Below are 6,000 nucleotides of genomic sequence, written 5' to 3'. Positions count from 1 at the left end.
AACCTATGCTTAAGTGGTAGCATTACATACATTTATTACCTAAATGGGTAAAAATTACTTCAACTGTTCACTTAAGATTTGTTCAACTTACTCAACATAAATTTTACCTAATTTTTTTAAAAAGTAAGCTTCTCAATAAGTTTGTGCGTATCCAGTTACTAAACTAAAAATCCAAATGTAAAACAAACACCCTCCCAAAATAACCAAAAAAGGTAAAAACAAACAAAAAAATACAAAATAGTCATCTGATATGCCTCAAAAATCCACTAATGACTATAAAACTCATTCTATGCCCTGATGATGCTACCTGTTTTGTCTCGTCAGGCCCCGATATTCAGCCCAGCATATTCCCAGAGGGTGTTTCTGCCCCTTGCTTGTCCCTTGTTTCTCTCCATGACATTCCCATTTCCCAGTCTTCCTAGTTAAAAGAGAATTGCATTTTACACCCTGTAATACCATCTCATTCCACTTCTTTTTCTCTTTCTACTAACACCATTTCCAATGGACAACAAAAAAATAAGCCTTTTATGTATGAGGATCCTCCTTGCCCAATCTCTGGCCCCAGTATATTTTATAAAATGCCCTCAGTTTAGTTTTCTAGAACCGTGCTTTTTGCAATGATGGAAATGTTTTAGAGATGCACCACCTGGGGTGGTAGCCGCTAGCCACAGTATTGGGCACTTGAAATGTAAATAAAGAAAATTAAGTAAAGAACTCAAGTTTTTATTTTATTTCATGTTAATTAATTTAAACTTAAATAGTCACACGTGGCTCCTGGTTAATGTGTTGAAGAGTACCGTTCTAGAAGCACAGCTCTGAGCTGTGTCTCCCTGTGGATGAGATTAGATTTTACATATTCACAGACAGTAGGCCTGGGTAGTTTCTGAGCCCGTAGCAGTTCAGGTGCTTCATCTTATCAAACACAAACAAGTCATTTTTGCATAATGGACTTCTCAAAGCTAGATTTATTATTTTAATACAACTCAAGCAATCAAGTGGGAACAATTTTTAATGCAAGAGCTTTTCTCACCGTTGACTATAATGTTAGGTTATTTTTAAGTGGTCTGACTCTGTTTTGTGGGTATATCAAAACACTTCCAATATTTATTTACTTACTATTTCCATTCGAAAAGAAATTTACCGGGGCTTCCATCCCAAATAACAGAACCATGTGTGACTGAAACCAGATTGTATTGTTTATCATATATAAAGATAAGCAAAAAATTGTAGACAACCTAATTAGATCCAACCAAAACTTGGATAATTCATTTGCGGTAAACCATATAGCTATTAAATTTACCTAGATTTGTATTTACACCGATAGAGATTTATATCAAATTATAATATGAAATCAGCAGGATGTAAAATACTAAATATCCCAATCTGAAATTAGTTTTAGTATTAAAATGTGTATACATTCATAGAAGAATAAACTGAAAAGAAATACATTAAAATGTTAATAGCAGTGGTTTATCTTCAGGTGTTTAGAATTTATTTGATGGAGTCAATCCAAATTTTCTATGTTAACTGGTATTAACCCTCTTTAAAATTGAAAATAGCGTATTCAAATCCATCAGGGTATTTCTAGCCAGATATTCTTTAAATTCTGAATCACTATTTTCTGCAAAATTCATGCCTATAACATCAGGTTAACCAGAAACCTCAAGGTTAGTTTTCAAATTATTCAACAATAGACCTCTACTGAAAGAGATTCTGAGAAAGGGAGAATGTAAGACCCCATATAACGCCACAAACAACATCAAGCATAATTCTAAGATAGGAGTGGTATTCTAAGGAATGATTACCAATTCCAAAAATCAAGAAAGGGTCTATGAAAAGTTTGGAGTTAGAAAGAAACAAAGAAAACTAATCATAAAAAAAGAATTTAAAAATAATGCCACAGTGAGAAGAGTTTTTCTAAATATAGTACAAAACCCAAAAACTATAGAAGATTCAACTTCATGGCAAAAGCTACAAAAAGCAACATCAAAACAAAAAACAACTTGGGAAAGTATGAAATTAATATCGCAAATGAGTAACTTAATACACAGATGCTGTTTCTAAATCAAGAAAACCAGACAATAAAAATATATACAAGATAAAAATGCAAAATAGTCATTATTTTGGGGAAGGAGGAAGAGAGAAACAATCAGGAGTAGCCCATTAAAGCTTCTAAGGTACTAAAAATACCTGCTTTTTTTCTTTTCCTAGGTGGTTTATTCTTTAGTCACTCTCTCTGTATATATGTTTGTGTGCATATGTATTTATATACATCTAAACATACATGTACACACATGCATATCTATACCTATCGGTGCATATATATTCTTTTTTAATATATAATCTTTATTATATTTTTTCCATTACCATTTAGTCCCCTTTTACCCCCTCCCCCCAGCAATCACCAGCTTTTCGTCCATGTACATGAGCCCTTTTTCTTTTTTGTTCAATCCTTTCACCCCCTAACCTCCTCCCGCCTAGTTGTCATCTGTTCGGCACACATATATTCTGTATGCATATTTCAAAACAATTAATTGCATTAAAAAAGGTTTGGTTACACTATGGGCCAGGATGAAGGAAAAGAGATAATTATGAGTAAAAATTTATGCTGGTATTTCTGTGAGGAACTATGACATATATAAAAGTTACAAGGTACATAATTTGTGACCCACTATTTCTACTAATAGAAAGTTCATTCTAAACGTATAATTGAACATGCATTATATAAAACTACATTATTCAAGGCTATTTATTGGACCACTATGAGTAACAGTGAAAATCTGAAGACAAATTACTGACTGAAAGCCTAGTATATAAAACACACTAGTATGCTTTTCAGCAAGAGAAAAGAGGAGTTACCTTCAAAGGAGTTCCCGTAAGACTATCATCTGATTTCTCCAAAGAAACTTTAGAGGCAAGAAGGGTCTGGAAAGAAGTATTCAAAGTCATGAAAAGCAAGGACCTGCATCCAAAATTACTCTCCCCAGCAAAGCTCTCATTTAGAATGGAAGGGCAGATAAAGTGCTTCCCAGATAAGGTCAAGTTAAAGGAATTCATCATCACCAAGCCCCGATTATGTAAAATGTTAAAGGGGCTTACCTAAGAAAAAGATGAAGAACAAAACTATAAACAGTAAAATAACAACAAACTCACAACTATTCACAACTGACCCTAAAAATACAAAAACAAAAACAAACTAAGCAAACAACGAGAACAGGAACAGAATCAGAGAAATGGAGAGCACCTGGAGGGTTATCAGCAGGGAGGGAGAGGGAGGAATGGGGGAAATGGTACAGGGGATAAGAAGCATAAATGGTAGGTACAAAATAGGCCGGGGGAGGTTAAGAATAGTATAGGAAATGGCGAAGCCAAAGAACTTAAATGTACGACCTATGGACATGAATTAAGAGGGGGAAATCCTGGAAGGAATGGGGGTACTGGGCAGAGGGGGAAAATAGGGAGAAAGAAAATAGGACAATTGTAATAGCATAGTTAATAAAATTTAATAAAAAAACACAGTAGTATGCTTTTGAATATACGTGCAGCTGTAACAATAGAATGTAGAAAAAATAGATACAATAAATTCCATGACATTGTTTTGTGAAAAAAATATATAGAAGAGTATGCTATAATTACTTTGTTAAGGAGAAATATATACATGCTAGATGATTTGCAAACTCTCTGGAGAGGAATATCTGATTGGATAGAGAAGCAGATGTAGGGATAGCTATTCAAAAATTAAATTTTAAAAACAAGTCTCCACATAGCTTTGTAAATTCACCATCAAAGCAAATTAAGTGATTTTATAATGATACATAGTACAATTGCAGTTATACAAATTAAAACCTTAACAGAGGAAGGGGAATTGTAAGAAATACTCTATATCAAATTAATTATATTTGTATTTGTGCAATGGAGCCTGGGGGGCTAGTTCACGTTTCCCTGTTTTCATACTGACAGCCCACAGATGCCTAAGGCAAACTTTCAGTGTTTCTCGTATGTTCTCTTAAGAAGTTGCTCAGGACACATTTGAAGGAAGGTTACATATCTGTTCCTTCCTTCTGTGTCAGGGAAGCCTTTAATTACTCTCTCAGGCCATTTAGCCAAGGCCAGACTCCCAGTTCATAGCACAAAGCATACCAGGGAATCAGCAAAAAGATACCTCCTTAGTTACTGGAGCCATGCAATTCTTTCCCAAACTCACTCTGGGAGAAGAGAGGGGACCCAAACTTCTCCAGTGAATCTCTTCTTTTTGCGGGGAGGGAGGACACAGGAAGCAGGAGGTGTTAGAACTGGTGTTTCCCTCAACACCGAGACCTAAGCTATTTTGTAGGCCCTCTGCGAATACTTTGAGTGTGGGCCCCCAAAGACTACACAGAGTTATTTTATTTTTGCCAAATCAAAACCAAAGTCTGAATGTGTGTGCATGTCTGAGAGAAGGGAAAGAGAGGGGAGTAAACCAAGTGTGGCGAAACAAAAGTTGTGAAGGTGTTCGTTGCAATTCATTTTCAACTTTTCTAGAGGTGAGTTTTTTCCTAAATAAAAAGTTGAGGTAAAAAAGGAAACATCAAGAACCATACGAATCTCACTCTTATGTGGGATATAAAACTGAAAGCAACAAATGAACCAACAGGAAAGACAAACAAAAACTCACAGACACAGCCAACAGCACGGTGGTTACGGAGGAAAGGGCAGTGGGGCCAGCAGGTAGTAAAGGGTAAAGGGGTCAAATTAAAATAGTGATGGAAGTTCTGACTCTGGGTGGTAGGCCCACAATGCAATCTACAGGTGATGTGTCAGAGAACTGCATGCTTAAAACCCTATACAATTTTATTAGCTACTGTCTTCCCAATAGCTTTCATTTGAAAAATTAATTCATTAAAAAAAAAAAGAAAAAAGGAAAATCTGGCCAGGAAGCCTTTTCCAGCACTGCAAAGCGAAGCTATAAAGTTCCTAACTCAGCCAGTTTCCACTCTGAGGCCCAGGCGTGGGGGGCTGGTGGTGTGGACAAGCAGACAGTGTCCCAGCCTATGGCAAGCGGGGCGGAGCTCCTGTATAAAAGATGCCGCCAGTCTTTGTGTTCATCTTTCTTTCAACAGCTTTGGGTATCCGTTCACTAGGCCTCTGACTTGAGGATGGAAATGAACATGCAAAAAAGTGGCTGTCTAATCCTGCCAACAGCATAGCTTTAGCTGCCCTGGGATGTTTCCTTCCTCCAGTGAAGAGAGTGAAGCTTGGCTTTCTTCGTCAAACGTGCATGTCTATCGCATTGACAAGAACTCGCAGATCTGAATTAAAATTGGGTACGGCAGTTCTTGATCTCCAAGGGTTTACATTAAGCCCTTCCTTGGTGCTTTCCTCCCTGACGGTCACCTAGAACAGGGGTCCCCAACCCCCAGGCCATGTACTGGTACCGGTCCTTGGCCTGTTCCGAACGGGGCTGCAGAGCAGGTGAGTGGCAGGCGAGGAGGGAAGCTTCATCTGTGTTTACAGCCGCCCCCCATCACCAACATCACTGCCTGAGCTGCGCCTCCTGTCAGCTCAGTGGCGGCGTTGGACTCTCACAGGAGCGTGAACCCTACTGTGAACTGCGCAGGGAGGGACCTAGGCTGTGTGCTCCTCACGAGGATCTAATGCCTGATGATCCGAAGTGGACCTGAGGCGCTGATGCTGGCGCTGGGGAGCGGCTGCGAACACAGATCATTACAGAGAGGTTTGACTTCACAGAGGCCATAGTAAATCAGTTGCTTGCAGACTCATATGAAAGCCCTATCAGTGAGTGGCAAGTGACAATTAAGGTGCATCTGGTGGCAGGCTAGAAGAAAGCTGTTACCCAACCTCCCTACCCTTCCCCCGGTCCGTGGGAAAATTGCCTTCCAGAAAACCAGTCCCTGGTGCCAAAAAGTTTGGGGACCATTGACCTTGAAGGAAAACTATTTGTCAAGGACCTCCCCAAAGCCACGTTATGCCTTGGGGAAGCTGGGAGAAAAGCACCTTTTA

The sequence above is a fragment of the Pteronotus mesoamericanus genome, unplaced genomic scaffold, assembly GCF_021234165.1.
Source record: "Pteronotus mesoamericanus isolate MK-2021 breed Mesoamerican mustached bat unplaced genomic scaffold, CSHL_Meso_final contig_169, whole genome shotgun sequence".
NCBI lineage: Eukaryota > Metazoa > Chordata > Mammalia > Chiroptera > Mormoopidae > Pteronotus > Pteronotus mesoamericanus.
Note: the sequence above shows the minus strand (reverse complement) of the source record.